This window comes from Amblyomma americanum, chromosome 1, assembly GCF_052857255.1.
Source record: "Amblyomma americanum isolate KBUSLIRL-KWMA chromosome 1, ASM5285725v1, whole genome shotgun sequence".
Taxonomy (NCBI): domain Eukaryota; kingdom Metazoa; phylum Arthropoda; class Arachnida; order Ixodida; family Ixodidae; genus Amblyomma; species Amblyomma americanum.
The window spans coordinates 339,859,144-339,876,495 of record NC_135497.1 but is presented as its reverse complement, the minus strand read 5'-3'; the positions used below and the strand labels follow the sequence as shown (position 1 = coordinate 339,876,495).

General features: G+C 47.0%; 1 long non-coding RNA gene across 1 annotated transcript; it reads left to right on the top strand.

The window, feature by feature from the left end:
• Positions 1–10,908: 10,908 nt before the first annotated feature.
• Positions 10,909–14,704, top strand: LOC144099579 (uncharacterized). The gene is made up of 3 exons (XR_013307441.1): positions 10,909–11,049; positions 11,945–12,187; positions 14,585–14,704. It is a non-coding gene; the product is annotated as an uncharacterized LOC144099579 (long non-coding RNA).
• The last annotated feature ends 2,648 nt before the right edge of the window (positions 14,705–17,352 follow it).

The following is a 17,352-nucleotide window of genomic DNA, read 5'->3' as shown; positions in this document are numbered from 1 at the left end:
TGGGCTGTTTGAGTTCAAGGTGATGCCATTTGGTCTCTGTTCCGCACCAGCGACGTTTCAGCGAGTAATGGATAGTGTGCTGGCAGGCCTGAAGTGGCAAATTTGTCTGGTATATTTAGATGACGTCGTTGTCTTCGCCTCGAACTTTGAAGAGCACCTCAAAAGACTTCGAACAGTACTAGACGCAATCAAGTCGTCTGGCCTAACCTTGAAAGCAGAGAAATGCCACTTTGCCTACGAAGAGGTGCTGTTTCTAGGCCACATCGTTAGCAAGGAAGGAGTACGCCCAGACCCGCAGAAAACAGCTGCTATTGAACAGTTTCAACCGCCGGCCGATAAGAAAGCAGTGCGCAGATTTCTCGGACTATGCGCATATTACCGACGATTTGTGAAAAACTTTTCGCGCATCGCCGAGCCCCTGACCCAACTGACGAAGGCAGACGTGCCGTTTAAATGGGAAGCGCCGCAAGCAGAAGCCTTCAAGGAATTTCAGCGTCGTTTACAGTCCCCACCGATCCTTGTGGCATTTTGATGAAAACGCCGATACTGAAGTTCATACCGACGCAAGCAGCGCAGGACTAGGCGCCGTTCTCGTTCAAAAAAGTGACGGGCTGGAGAAGGTCATCGCATACGCTAGCCGTTCCCTTTCCAAGGCCGAGGCTAACTATTCGACCACTGAGAAGGAGTGCCTTGCCATCATCTGGGCTACGTCGAAATTCCGCCCCTACCCCTACGGACGGCCGTTCAAGGTGGTCAGCGACCACCACGCGCTGTGCTGGCTTGCCAATTTGAAGGATCCCTCTGGCCGACTCGCTCGATGGAGTCTGCGTCTCCAGGAGTTTGACGTCACCGTCGTTTACAAGTCCGCACGCAAGCACACTGACGCCGATTGCCTCTCACGAGCCCCTGTAGATGCACCGCCGCTGGACGACGATGAGGACGCCTTCCTGGGACCCATCAGCGCAAGCTCTTTTGCTCAGCAGCAACGCTCGGACCCCAAACTAAAAGGCCTCATCGAGTACCTGGAAGGCAAGGTTTCTCTACCCCCTGCTTCATTCAAGCGAGGACTGTCTTCCTTCTGTTTGCAGAATGAGGTCCTTGTGAAGAACTTTACAGCGAACAAAGCAGCCTACCTCCTTGTTGTACCTACTTGTCTCCGCGAAGAAGTTCTACAGGCTTCACACTACGAGCCGACAGCTGGACATCTCGGGTTTACTCGCACCCTCCGCCGCATTCAAGACAAGTATTACTGGCCCCGACTGTCTGCCGATGTCGCACACTATGTGAAAACATGCCGAGATTGTCAGCGACGAAAGACTCCTCCCACACGACCAGCAGGATTTATGAACCCCATTGAACCTCCCTCAAGGCCCTTTCAGCAGATTGGCATGGACTTGATTGGCCCTTTTCCAACGTCAACATCTGGAAATAAGTGGATAATCATAGCGACCGACTACCTGACCCGCTACGCCGAGGCGAAAGCCCTACCGAACGGAACAGCAGCAGAAGTGGCCAAATTTTTCGTGGAGTGCATTCTTCTTCGGCACGGTGCCCCCGATGTGGTCATCACGGACAGAGGAACAGCATTTACGGCGGAACTCACGCAAGCCATCCTGCGCTACAGCCAAACCAGCCACCGGAGGACAACTGCATACCATCCGCAGACCAACGGACTGACCGAGCGCCTGAACAAAACCATCGCCGATATGCTCGCTATGTGTGTCGATGCCGAACACAAAACCTGGGATGTCATCCTGCCTTACGTCGTCTTCGCCTACAACACCGCAGTGCAGGAGACCACCCAGATGACGCCTTTTAGGCTCGTCCATGGCAGGGATGCCACGACCACGCTAGACGCCATGCTGCCCAACGTTACAGAAGAAGAGAACGTCGACGTTGCCGCCTACCTTCAACGCGCAGAAGAAGCTCGAAGGCTTGCCCGATTACGGATAAAAGATCAGCAGCGGTCCGACGCCAGACGCTACAACCTACGAAGACGCAACGCGGAATACAAGCCAGGAGACCAAGTCTGGGTGTGGACGCCCATTCGCCGCCGTGGATTGAGTGAAAAGCTTTTGCGCCGCTATTTCGGCCCGTACAAGGTTCTTCGTCGGCTGGGTGAACTGGATTATGAAGTCATCCCTGACGCAATGACTGCATCCCAGCGACGCCGCGTACGACCAGAAGTTGTCCATGTAGTCCGTCTGAAGCCGTGTTATGCGCGCTAAAGGCCGCTGCATTTCCATGCTCTATTTTCGCAAGATCCGTTTTTTCCCTTACTATTCGCATTATTTGCTTTAATGCATCGGGTCGATGCTTCTTTGAGAGGGGAGTAATGCCGCGAATATTTGCAGTGTTTGTTCGTTTTTCGAATCTGCCGCGACACCACTTTATCGCTTTGTTTGCGACGCAAGACGCGACTAGATTTATCTCGATTGATCGCAGCCAGGCAAAGCTGATTCTACGTTGTTCCGGAATGTTCTAGTAACTTTGCGCCCTTTATCTCGAATGTTCGCTATCAGCTTTAAATTGAGCACGGCCGACAGCAACGGGCATTCTGTTCGATGACCGCCGAGCACGCTTGTCGCTTCGCCGCCGCCGAGTGATTCAGTCCATTTTGGGTGCAAGTCAGCCCAATAAACAGTTCTTTTAGAAGATCCTTTCGTCCGTCTTCATCGCTGCTTCGACTGCCGTCACCACTACGTGACAATATTAAAGAAGTACGGCACGTGATGTGTTTGGCTTGAAAAGATGACCATAGCATAGGAAAAATGGAATGGAGGGCTCGAAGTCAGAGCGACAAATGATACATATATTTTGTGAAAGATAAGCGCGCGAGTTTGCGATATCTGTGCCTTTGGTTGCTCAGATTTACATGCGTGCAAAATGCATAGCTTTCGACTGCGCGCATTCACATCGCATGCAAATTGGTTTCACAAGCTTCGTACCACATCGGCGGTCGCAACCCTATAGAATAATGTATTTCAATGTGGTTCTGCAGGGAGATGCATTACCGCACTTCTCTTCATCACACAACTCCCGCAGGTTTTTCATTTTAAAGCATTTCTGCGCCATTATTGTCCGTACTGCGAGCTATCGCTGTCATTCCGCGATCTTTGTCATGCTGTATGATATTTTCGGAAAATCAGATTATTTTTCGACATTTTTTTCAACGAAGTATGATGGGCTTAGTATCGATCTCTGAGCACTGAGACAGTAAAAGGAAAAAGGAATACCCGCAATCGAGCGCCATTTGTAAGCTTTAAAAAAAAAGCGAACTGCTCTACAACGCCAGCCCCGTACGCCAGCCCCGTCATAACCCCAGCACTTGTGCGCTCGAGGGGCTGCTTTCCCGCACAGCTTGGAACAAAATGGCGGACCTTCGCGCAACTCTGCTCCCTGCGGGAGCATATACAGGAACACTAGTAAGAATAAACTCATGTTTGTGTCAGCCAGTGTGTCGTTCGTTTGTTCCCGCAGATCAAAGCCGGCGTGTGCTCGGTAGCGTATGCAATCGCGGGGTGGGGTCAGGGGGGTTTTGTACTTTGTCAGCCGCGCTTCAGTGAGGAGGAACTGTTTATTTTCCCTAATAAAACCCTCTCAACATGTCTGGCTCTAAAAAGTATTGTCTTCACACTTTTCAAACGACAAGGAAATTCACAGGATCACACGATCGTTACGAGGGAGCAACGCGCATGTTTGAGCGTTCGCCGTGCTGTGGAAAAGCGGACAGAAGGCAGCGTTGAATTCATGGTTAGAGCTGTTGCAGCCATCTGTTTCATCCATGGGCTTCTTTAGGCAACGTCGTCAAGGTATGTTGGCTTAGGCATTTTTTTAAGTTTTGCGTAGTAGATCTAAAATAATTAATACTTATTTCTCCTTTCACAACACGCCACTGAAGCTTGCTTCGAGGTTCGCACGAGACCCTGAGCGAGCCGGAGGCTTTAACCTTTAAAATATCCGTGACCTGAAACCGGATATTTGCAGCGTACACTCATCTCGTCTTTTCTTTTGGCACCCAAGTGTCTCTTTTAGATGTGTTTGCTTTTGCGTGTGCATATATGCTTTTGTAGCCTTTAGAATATTTGGTGAATGCGTATCAACTTTCAGCTTGTATTATGCATTTCTTACTTCATTTTTCATTTTTCTCAGAGGCAGACGAAAAAGTGGCCATCATTATATGCTGATGCCTAGTGCTACGTACATTGTGTATTAAATGGTGCTTACATATACATCCGCTATTTGTATTGATTAAAATGAAAAGAGCACAGCTAGTAAACTGAAAAACATCTTTATGACGCTGCTATTTGCTGTTATATAGGCAGTATCGGGCTTCATTTTGAATTCATATATTCTTTGTATGTAAATTGAGAACTCATTTCTTGTAAACAGGTAAGTGCAAGACGACCGAACCATGATGCATTCACACGATTGGACAGATGTATTGCACCACCTGTAACAAAAGTACTGTACCTGAAACTTGGCACATGTGTGCGCTCAGATGCTTGAAGTTTGCGTGAAATAGGGGGAAAATTTTATTGAACTAGAGCCGTGAAATCGAGAATTAACATTTTGGAGCTTTCCCTGCGACGAACTTTTTGTACGCTGCTTGTAGTGGGGACGTTTTTTGGATGCGTTCGGAAAAAATGAGCACCTCCTCTGCAAATTTTATATGTCCCAATGCGTAATTTTTTGGAGCTTTTAAGGAGGTTTTGTGTTTGTTGGTTGAAACTCTCTTGTACGTCCACAAGACGTCGAAGGAAGCTTGAATGCCTATTGGGATGTCAGCTTTGTGTCAAGGGCTGCCTTTGATTTCCTTCATTGTCAATAAAATGTCATTAACATATCAGATCCGGTGCACTGCGGGCGAAACCTACAGAGGCTGGAATACTTTGCCCGAAGAGGAATTCAAGCAGCCTTGAAAGGGATCAGAGCCGAAACAAGTACGTGTGCTTACGCCACTGGGCTTTCTTCTTTGCACCAAGGGCGAGTGAACAGCAGCGCCACGGCTATTTGGTATTTTGTCTGCAGCAGTTAGGATTACTAGGAGTGCGCGGAGAGTACAATCACGATAAACAATGCGAACGCGGCGCGTACGCGCGCCGCATTTCTTTTCGTAGCCCCGGTGCTCTTCCTGAACCGAATCGAATACAAATAGCCTACCTGTGCTGCTGAAATGAATATGAATCGAATATCCGTACGATCGTTTGCTACTTGCTTGAATATACTTACAGTCCGAATATTCACGCGAAGCAGGGAAGCGTTAGCGGCGTCGCTTACGTGATTAGGGTGTTTTCGAATAGGGAGATTGTATGGAGTAGAGAGATAGTTGTATAGTGGAGCGCGAGTGCCCATGCGCCGATAAATAACGACTCTCGTGTTGTCCTGCGCATGTGCACCGCTATTCTCCGAACTCTGCTTTCAGTTATAAGCTATCTATCAAAAATGGACAGGCCGCCATTGGAATCTGAACCTGGCAACGTTTAACGCTAGAACTTTAGCTAGTGAGGCTAGCCTAGCAGTGCTGTTTGAAGAACTAGCGGGAATTAAATGCAATGTGATAGGGCTTAGCGAAGTTAGGAGGACAGGAGAGGCGTATACAGTACTAAAGGACGGACACATACTGTGCTATCGCGGGTTAGAGGATAGACGAGAACTAGGTGTGGGTTTCCTCATTAATAAGGATATAGCTGGCAACGTAGAGGAGTTCTACAGTATTAACGAGAGGGTAGCAGCTATAGTAATTAGGCTGAATAGGAGGTACAAGCTGAAAGTGGTGCAGGCCTACGCACCCACATCCAGCCATGATGACCAGACCGTTGAAAGCTTCTATGAGGACGTAGAATCAGCAATGAATAAAGCAAAATCGCAGTACACTGTACTGATGGGCGACTTCAATGCGAAGGTGGGCAAGACGCAGGCTGACGACCACGCGGTAGGTGACTATGGGATAGGCTCTAGAAATAGCAGGGGAGAGTTATTAGTCGAATTCGCGGATAGAAATAATTTACGGATCATGAATAACTTCTTCCGCAAACGAGAAAACAGGAAGTGGACCTGGAAGAGCCCCAATGGTGAGATTAAAAATGAAATCGACTTCATACTATGCGCTAAATCTGGCATCATTCAGGATGTGGCCGTCCTCGGAAGGGTGCGTTGCAGCGACCATAGAATGGTAAGGTCTAGAATTAGCTTAGACTTGAAGAGGGAACGGAAGAAGCTAGCGAAGAAGACCATTAACGAGTTAGCCGTAAGAGGGAAAGCACAGGAGTTTAGGATAGCGCTGCAAAACAGATATTCGGCTTTAACTGAGGAAGATGATCTTGATGTTCATTCAATGCACGATAACCTGACATCAATAATTACGTAATGCGCAGTAGAAGTAGGCGGTAGGACAGTTCGAAAAGATACCGGGAAGCTATCTCAGGTGACGAAAGATCTGATTAAGAAGCGCCAAAACATGAAGGCATCTAACACTACCGATAGAATAGAACTAAAGGAGCTATCAAAGTTAATAAATAAGCACAAGGTAGCCGACATAAGGAAGTTTAATATGGAGAGAATCGAGCATGCTATAAAGAACAGAGGTAGCCTAAAAACAGTGAAGAGGAAACTAGGCATAGCTAAAAACCATATGTATGCATTAAGAGACAAGCAGGGCAATGTCATTAGCAATATGGATAAGATAGTTAACGTAGCCCAATAGTTCTACACAGACCTGTACAGTAGCCATTGTAATCAGAGCGCTAATGAGAAAGACAGCAGTGCACAGCAATGCGTCATCCCGCCAGCAACGAAAGATGAAGTAAAGAAAGCCTTAGAAGCAATGAAAAGGGGAAAAGCAGCTGGGGAGGATCAGGTAACAGCAGATCTGTTGAATGATGGAGGGGACATCGTGCTAGAAAAACTAGCCACCCTGTATACGCAATGCCTTATGACCTCAACTGTACCAGAAGCTTGGAAGAATGCAAACATTATCTTAATTCATAAGAAGGGAGACGCCAAGGACTTGAAAAATTACAGGCCGATCAGCTTACTATCTATTGCCTACAAAGTATTTACTAAGGTAATCGCTAATAGAGTCAGGGCAACGTTAGACTTTAATCAACCAAATGATCAGGCAGGCTTTTGTAAAGGATATTCCACAATAGATCATATTCACACTATCAATGAGGTGATAGAGAAATGCGCAGAATATAACCAACCTCTATATATAGCTTTCATTGATTACGAGAAAGCATTCGACTCAGTGGAAACCTCAGCAGTCATACAGGCATTGCGTAATCAGGGGGTAGAAGAGCCTTATGTCAAAATACTGGAAGAGATATATAGCAACTGCACAGCTACTATAGTCCTCCATAAAGTCAGCAATAAAATTCCAATAAGGAAGGGCGTCAGGCAAGGAGACACGATCTCGCCAATGCTGTTCACCGCATGTTTACAGGAGGTATTTCGAAGCCTGAATTGGGAACAGTTGGTAATAAGAATAAATAGAGAATACCTAAATAATCTGCGATTTGCTGATGACATTGCCTTGCTGAGTCACTCAGGAGGTGAACAGCAAATCATGATCAACGAGTTAGACAGGCAGAGCAGATCGATGGGTCTAAAAATTAACATGCAGAAAACCAAGGTAATGTTCAACAGCCTAGCAAGGGAACAACAGTTCACAATTGGCAGCGAGAGCCTAGAAATTGTGACGGAATACGTCTACTTTGGGCAGGTAGTGACAGCTGATCTGGATCATGAGAGGGAGATAACTAGAAGGATAAGAATGGGGTGGAGCGCAAATGGCAAACTCTTGCAGATCATGAGTGGCAGTTTACCAATTTCCCTCAAGAGGAAAGTGTACAACAGCATAATCTTACCGGTACTCACCTACGGGGCAGAAACGTGGAGGCTAACGAAAAGAGTTCAGCTTAAGTTAAGGACAACGCAGCGAGCCATGGAAAGAAAAATGATAGGTGTAACGTTAAGAGATCGGAAGCGGGCAGAGTGGGTGAGGGAACAAACACGCGTTAATGACATCCTAGTCGAAATCAAGAGAAAGAAATGGGCTTGGGCAGGGCATGTAATGCGAAGGCAAGATAACCGCTGGTCCTTAAGGGTAACGGAGTGGGTTCCAAGAGAAAGTAAGCGTAGCAGGGGGCGGCAGAAGGTTGGGTGGGCGGATGAGATTAAGAAGTTTGCAGGCAAAGGGTGGATGCAGCAGGCAAAGGATAGGGTTAATTGGAGAGACATGGGGGAGGCCTTTGCCCTGCAGTGGGTGTAGTAAGGCTGATGATGATGATGATGATGATGATGATCAAAAATGGCTGTGCTTTAGCTCTGATTTAGCCTTTAGTGACGTGATAGCTACATCTGGCCGAGTGAAACTAGCTCAGTCGAAATGAAAAGTCAGCCTTTCGCCGCTTCGTTTGGCTGGGCGTTCCTTTTTCATCTTCGTCCCACTTGACATGGCGCATGCGCACAGCTGTTTGTTGGAGTTGTTCCGCGCCACCGGCCCTTCAGAAACTGCTCCGCACCACGAGACCAGCGGCCGAACCACGTGATCAACCCACGTGACCAATAACGTGGCTAACGGCGCCGCCACGGAGCTCAAGTGCTGCTACGCTGAAGGGTCGAAGAGGTGACATAGTGTAGATATCGCTACAAAAGCAATGCTTATCACAAAGACGCGTGTAACACGAAGTCGGTGCATTAAATTTGTGACCGTTGTGCCAAAGGAATTGGAAAGTTACTCTTGCTAACGATGCCAAGAGTCAACATACAGCGCCAATTTTAATGAGAGGGACGAGGGTATGGGGGGGTCTTCAGTATCGGGCATTAGGGCAAGGTTTGCGTAACATCTCCGACAATCCTGCGTCGCCTATCATGAAGGCCGTATGTATAGGCATCAAGAACGCCACCAGATCAATGGACCGTATCGCTGCGCTGAACCCTGCTTCCCGCACTGACCGATTGTCAGAATGGCCTCCAGGTTTTGAAATAGTCTTTCAAGAAAAAAATCCATGCCGGGCCCTATTCAAACTCTCTGCCAATTATATAAAAATACTATCCGAAAACAGATTCGATTCGTTTCCTAAAATTTTGAACGTGAACTATTTTATTTGTTCAGCGAATCGAAAAAAATTTTCGATTCTCTTTTTGAAAATTTTATTTATTCGCACACCCTTATTAATGACCCATTTTCCAGGCATTTCACCCCAAAGGAATGGAGCATCTGGCGGGAGCAAAGCTTGCGCCTAAAATAAACCGAAAGTACCCAGCGGCAGTGGGGATCCGACCCTGCACGTCCCGCATACGAGGCGGATGCCCGATTCACGTCCGATATAGCTTCTGACGCAAACCGTATTTCACGCGAATGTTACGCTGGGCGCGTGATTTTGACTATTACAAATAACCGCGACGCTGACATATCGTTGGGCAGCGGCTAACACGCCGTAGCAACCGGACAACTTGAAGGGCGTCAGTGCAGATGACAACGCGTTCCGCAGGGAGCATAGTTATGTCGGCCACGGAGCAGAGGGCTTCTTGAACTGCAACGAGATCAGCACAAAAGGACGAAGAGGGTTCCGTAAGCTGAAACCAAGAGGTTTGATTCAGAGCAGGTCTGCACGGACAGTAAATAGCTGTTCTTGCTTTGCAGTCTTGTATGATTGCGTATACGTAGACAACAATGGATCGATCAGCCAAACATCTTGTTCCTCAAATTTCTGGCGAAGCAACGATGCCGTATTAGCAGATGTTAGCCGGCGATTATCTTTTGGCTTGTTGTCACTGAGCTGTAGAAACTTTCATGGGGGAAGAACGGGCGTTGGCGGCTGAAGAATGGAGTGTGACGTTGCATAAGTCCTCAGTGCATGCGTGGAGTGCGATAGACAGGCCTTAAGGCTGCGCGCTTCACGGCGCTGCTGCACCAGCTCATCAATGGTATTGAGCTGTGCATTCTCTTGTAAAGCTATGACTTCGCATATTTCAACCGAGGTTCGTATGCTCGCCAAACAGGATGCTTCCCAGGTGGGCCAAAGCCAGAGGGGACGTCTGGAAAGGTAGAACAGCACTCCCGCGAATGCAATTTATGTGTCGATAGGATGATGCAGCGGGGCTTAGACGGGTGACAGTACCCGAGGGCATTGTTGAATTTTTCCACGATTCTTCTAGTCGCACGTATCGACACAGCAGGATCGAAGTGCTGTGGGATGTCGCTTCTTTTTCCTTCTTTCCAATCGGGATTAAAACTGCCGAAAAACAATTTGATGTAAGCAAAGAGTCTTATTAAAAGAGGGAGCTCAAACTTGTGGGCAAAAAATTGATTAACTATAGATTTCTTTAATGAAATTAGGAACCGATTGTTTCCACATGAGAATTTAGTCTAAAGCAAGCCGTTTCCGCTTAGGCGCTGGACGTGACGGAGCAAGAAATGATTTTTTCCGCAGCCACAAAATCTTTCACTCTCACATTACATACATGTGCATTGATATCTAAAAGTCTCCTGAGACATTCTTTGTTATACAGACTTTGGTTTCGTCGGGAACTCCTTCGTGTGTTCAGATTATTTCATGAGAAAAATTGTAGAGTGAAAAAGAAGACAGCACACGCGCAGCTCTTACATTGGTGCTAGATGCTCGCCTAGAACGTTCTATCAACCTCTCCTTACTCGAGGCCCGGTTGGAAGTCGATTTGAAGGCCCCCTTTGCGAATTCAGCAATAAGTCTTACTGAGCTTAGCGTGCACAGCGAGGTGAAGTGCCTGGAAGTCTCCAGAGCCTTCGTGTCTGCGGGCAAAAGCCAGCGCAAGGTATAACTGGTTTACGCACCGAACACACGTAGACGAAGCTGTCTTTCGCAATGGGAAGCCATGGTGAGAGAGCAATGTTCTTTACGCCTCCTTTTGCGCAGGACGTCGGCTGAGCTCAGCGGGGCGCCATGCGTTTCTCCAGGCATGCGTGCACCTGGATTTTCAACCGCAACGCGCCTTGAATCGCCGACCTGCGGCCTTCAATCTACTTTCTCGTCTGGCGCGCCCTTTTCGGGGAGGTCACGAGAGGTAAGCACCGCTTTCCGTCCACAGGTCCTTGTTTAAAATGTTCCTAACACAAACGCTGCAACGAATTGTGCGGTGACATGGCATTAACGGCCCTAGCACTCTGTTTTTTCTCCACCCGGGTCTGATTGAAAATGACCAATTCTCTTCCTATGTGAAGTAAGCTATATATGCTAACTTGTGCTAAAAGTACAGTTCTTTTTGGATTCCACTTGTTAACCGGGACGCACAGTAAGAATGAAAGTAGCAGCTTCAGACTCATTGTAATCATAGCCGTGTGAAGCCGTTACTTTTCCTGACGACACTGGTAGCATGTGTGTTAGCTGAACGGCGGTGCAGAAACACAATACCAGTGATGTCGAGTGCCGTTTCCATTGCTAGCGGCCAGGGTTCAAAAGTACTGATTTTAAGACGGCCTCAACTGCGTAATTCTGAATCAAGTAATGGAAAAAATTTTATGCGAAGTGAATACCTAGCAAGGCTTTCAGACAGTTTACAGCAAACATAATCCTACTTGCATTAGAGCACCACGCATTTAATCACAACTCTCAACTCACTCACAAGTCGCATTGGCCCCATGACGATGATAGTGGTACAGCTGTTTTCTTATTAATCTGTTCCCTCTATGCATGAATATTATGATGTTACTGCTGCAGCATTTCTCATCGCGGATTTTCTGTGCAAAGAGGGTCGTTAGGAATATGAGACTAAAGAGCTGAAATGCACTGCATTTTGACCTACCTGCTGCAGTATAAGGCATTTTGTTTCTGTGCAACCTGCAATTGAAACATGTGCGAAAATCTACCCTAAGCACCTGGACCGCCTACGAAAGCGAGAGATATGTGCACGCTTCTTCAGACATAAAGGAGCCCGGAAAAAAGCATCGGGAATATATTAGCCTGCGCAGGTGACTCTGTGGCTACCGCCGTCATAGTACGGTACCTTCGCGAGCAGTTGGTCCTCGAGGCGCAGTTCGCGCGCTTCAAAGAGGAACTGATGCGAGCTGCAGACGCCGATTGCGGTGACATATTTCAAGAAGACGTCCTGGGCAAGGCCTTGAGCAAAGAATCGCGGTCATCCTCCACGGCAGCCAACGATCACCCAATTGCACGCAGCGGCCGCCGGAGGGTGCGGAAACCGAGTGAGTTATTGCAATGACTAATACACAGTGGTGCGTATAGTTTTCTCAAAATTTTTCACTGCAAAGAAATTTAGAAAGCACCTCACCTGATGAAACACATTAAATTATTTCCATTCCTTTCAAGAAATTCTTGGCACTGTGGGCTTAAACGCGGAATTTCTCAGCCTTCATCCACAATCTCGCTTGAATGTCTTTCCCACTGAGGTAACTAGAGCGTTTTTCTTCGACTACAATGCTTCAAGAAAGCGGGTACCCCTTTGTAGATGATCGTTGCATTTACGGCTAGCCTGTTGAAGAAATGTTGGAAATAAGGGAGGGACCCTTGGCAACTACTATGATTTAGGAAAAAAAAAAGTGCTGTGGAACTGAGCCCATTGACTCTTAGAATGTCTCAGAAGCGAAGCAGAAATGTTCGTCGTACTTGGCCTTCACGCACCCTGTAATCCGCCAGACGCTTGCTGCCTTTAAAGCCGGAGTACGGCTAGCAGGACGATGACACCTCTTTGCAGCACGGAGTACATTGCCAGGCTAGGTGAGTCAGCCGTCGCTCAGGTTTTCGGGATCCCTGAAACACTCAGAGTAAACGGTGATTTGGTTAACGTCCGCATATTTTTTTTTAATACTGAGAGAGATTCATCGATGCCTCTGTGGAAGTAGATTGTACAGGAAGGCAGAAATTATGTACCTTATTTGAATCCATAATTGCACAAATACCTGCAGGTACCTAATTAACTATGGGGCACGGTTATACTGCGCAATTGAATGCCCTCAACGTGAAATGTGAGCCCTGTTTTAAATTTTTTTTGCGTGACTGTGGTTCCAAATATCTAACTTGAAATATATGCATCTGAAAGCTTCTTGAGTTGACTTTCGCTCATTTATTATTTATAATATTGCGTCCCTTCCATTTATTATACATACACTATAGACGAAATTTGTGCACTTGTTGATGTACAAGATGCTAACATCGTTTTGTAGACAATGTCACGCGCAGAGATGCGATTTATAAATACCACAATGCGAGAAAGCCAACCTAACAAGCTCTGAGATGCGCATTTTTGACGTCTGATATTTAGAACCACTATGCCGATTAGAGCCGCCGCAGTGGCTCAGTGGTTATGGCGCTGGTCTACAGGCCCGAAAGATGCTGTTTTGATCCCCGCCGCGGTTGTTTCGTTTCGATGGAGAAAAATTCTACAGGCCCGTGTACTGTGTGTGGTCAATGCACGTTAGAGAACCCTAGTTAGTCTGAAATTCCGCACCCTTTACCACAGCGTTCGCTATAGCCTGAGTCGCTTCCAAAAAGTTCAATAATTATTCTAGTTCTATAACCATTTAATTATTGAACAAAATCACTTACATAATGTCGACCTGGCGGTACAGTCATCCTGCACAGGTCGCTCCGACGTACCTCTCGTAGTTTCTCACATAAAATTTTCAGATACGCAAACTTGAATGCGAAAGAGTTGCCTCGAATTTCAAACATTGTTAGCTCCAACGATTTCTAATGCGATACCGTTAAAGACGGCGTTCTCCAGAAAATCTTGCCACGACGTAGTGGGAGTCGGTGTCGTGAGAGAAAATCGCAGCATGATCACAATCTCTGAACCGAGCATGATCACAACCCCGGACGAGAATTCTGGGCAGGACAAGGTATACTGCTGTGAGCACCGGTCATCGCATCTAGGGCAGTGGGGCATCGAATGAACGCACCACCACTGCTCCAGAAGGAGTATGATGACTTTCAGGAATCTCTGAATGCAAAGCTAAGAATGATTTTCTTTATGCATGGGAATTAAACAATTACACTATCTCGTCATAGCCTTACAGCGGAGATTTAGTGTCCCCTCAATGATATTTCTTTGCTTTTTTTTCGTCCATAGACGCCACTGCGATCACAGGTTCTCGAAGACCGCACCTTTGGGCTCCAAAGTGGAAATTCTCACGTGCAAAGGATGTAATTTGCCGCCTTCCATAACCGCAGTATTCATAACCAGTGGTCTGTAAGTGCGGCAGAATGAGTACTAATGGAAGGACGAGGTTGTCAGTTGGCATATAGAGTCGACGCTGCACAATTTGCGACGCTGCAGCCTGCCAGCCGGTATATAGCTAGTCATGGGTGACATCATTTGGAAAGCCCTTGATCTTCCGATGACACAAATAGGGTGGTGATGGTGATTATGATGGTGGTTACTATGAACGTTAAGTTGACTTACTTGAATAAATGCTTTCGTTTCCAGCAGCGCATATACCAAGCTCAAATACAGCGAATTTAACGCGACCTAATCGATGGCCTTGCTGTGCTAGTCCCCTTCATTACATGGGTAGCAGAGTCTGACAGGCTTTTGTTTGTTTTTTTGTCGACATTAATAGTGATCAATACTTTTTTTCTCTTAGAAGCAGCCGCAGTTCGTCCGCGTCCGCCTCGTGCTGCTGTCGCGGCACCTTACAGGAGGGTATCATCATCGGTGGGCTTCTCGTCGCGCTTCCGTCCCTCACTGGGTGGGACAACTCCGCTGCGCAAATTCAGTGGCGACGGGGCGTGGTACTGTGGGCTCTCGGATGAGCCCACGTTCCGGCTGCTGCTAATGGCGGTAGCCTGCACGGGCCAACTCCCACTTTTTAAGCAGGTGACCTAATAGACCGCAAAGGTGATGCCATATGATGGATCTAAACATCTTCCAATACCTGCCCTGAAACATGTCACGGGCTGTGTACAGTGGCGCTCTGTAAAATTAATCGCCACCTTGAGCTTCTACTGATGTTAAGGTATTCCTCTTCACAGTCGAGTCAAAAATTAACCAAACGTGCCGGTATATCTTAATATATATGTATTTTCAGGTAGATAGCAGTGTTGTGGTGAAATATTTAGCCAGCGATCCGACTGAATGAACATTAGGTGAAGAATTGGTGTTCGAAAAGAGGTCAGATGACATTTTTATCAACGCCAACCAGATGCCGCTCACTCAAGATATTTTTTATTAGGTTCCCAATAATGTTTAAATGCCAATAATTCTGCCGCGAGGTCTCTTCAAACGTATCATGGAAGAACAATGTTGAAGAGTGCGTCTAGCTAAACAAATGTTTGAAACATGACTACATGATAATGAAACCTGATGTGAGAAAGCTGCAATAGCATTTGGATATACCTTCAATGTTTACTAAGATTCTTTTAGTCTAAGCCGAGGCTTCACTCACGCGATAAACTTAGGGTGACGGTGGGTGCAGGTGGGTGGAACTTGTGGAAAATGGAAGTTGGGAAGAGGCGGCGGTGCATCTGGAAGAAAACTGGCTTTCCCACAGCGTCTATCAATTCGATTTTGCATACGGTGTTTCGTTCTGCTGCTGCATGGGCTTCTAGAGTGTGGAGTCCCCGTGGAAAATTCGGAGGAAAGAGTTTCGTGAGTTCCTGGTGGATGGCGCGTCTGGAACTTGAAGGTGGCAGGCGGTGGCGTGGATCGAAGGTGTGCAGGCGCTCACCGATGATGTGCAGTGGGGTTGTGGGTGGTGAGCGGTGCTTCTGGTGAATGTAAGTGGCCCAGACTGCAGGAAAGAAGGAATAGGAAGAAAACAAAGTCTGCGTGCCCTTCCATTTAGTGCGATAGAAGTAACAGAGGCACTTCGCGACAAATGCAAGCGTTGTCTGTTCGAAGCATCGATACGTAAAGCTTTCACCCTCGTGAAGTGCCACTCACCAATAAGTCACCTACCTCCACTTTGCACATTGCCATGACCCAATAGAAGTCCACTCGACAGAAAATGAAAAAAGGAAGTCGAAATGGATTTCGAAGACGCAATTTGAAATCTTGTTGCCCACGAGAGGAACCAGCCACCTCTCCACCTCACCTCCCAAGATAACACAGCTGCCCTCCCCCCTTCCTCAACGGCCACCCTCAAGCCTTCCCCGCCTCCACCTTCCATAAGCGCCACCCATATTCGCATGTCTTCACTGTAGAAAAATATCGCCTCTGTGACGCCTCTAGTGACCGCTTTATCACGTCAAGCTTCATGACCACGCTGTAAATTTTTCTCTTGTGCTTCGTTCAGTTTGCGCTGTTTTCTAACAAAATTATCAATCTGCACCAACTAGCCCTAAGGTTTGCATTGCTAGAGCTCTGTGTGATTTGGACTGAGCACTACTTATCAGCAAATCCATCATGACCCTTAACCGGAGATACAAGATCATACAAGCGCACTCGTCTCCTGAGATTCGACAAACCTCGGCAGATTTGCACGCAACAAAGTGACACCCCACACGCTGCTCTGGGAGTTCTCGTGCAGCTCAGGCACGAGAGAACTAACGCGACGATTATTCTATAAGTGAAGAGCTCTGTCGCAGGTAATCTGACGCGGAGTCGAGTCCTGGTCCTTAGGAGTAGCTTTACTGTACCTCATGTGCGAAATAATCCGTCTCGCACATGAGTTGCATAATGAGCTACACGTAAATATTTACTCAGGAAATTTGTATATCGCAGACGCAGTTTTCAAATTTGAATTTTATTATCATTGTTTTATTTTGCAATTTTATAACCATCTGTAAAAATACTGAGTGTGTTGCGTGAGTGTAAGGAGGCTTCGCGTTTCAGGTTGGTCATTTGAATGTGAGAAATAGAATCAGACGCAAAAGCGTGCTGGACAAAGATGCGTTGCGATATGTTCTCAACGATGCATCCTCAGTTTGACTTCAAATGCATCTCTGTGACAGATATTGTTTTATTATTATTTCTCTCCTTTAGGTTCAAGGGACAACGCGCCCCACAGCCTTCCTCCTTCTAAATAATTTGTGAATTAGAAGCGACATAAAAACTTCGTCTGTGCCTCTCATGCGCAGTCTTCATGGTGTGGACGGTTCGCATACAGTGAAATGCTCGACCGACTGTCGTGCCCACGTGTTCCTCTCTATATGATCATTGTTTTAACTGTACGCGCTGACAGCACCTGATCACTGTCGCCATTGACCGGCATGCACACACTCAGAAACAAAATTCTCTTGTTCTTGACGGTAGATGGCAGACAGCAAGACACGACAGCGGCAAGACGGGATCGCTAAAAGCCTGAACACAACGCGCGAGTTTGAAAAGTCAATATAAATTGCTGGCAACCAAGACAGAACCAGCTATTTTACTTATGTCACTCGGTAAGCAAGGTGAGTGCCTTTCTAGCTC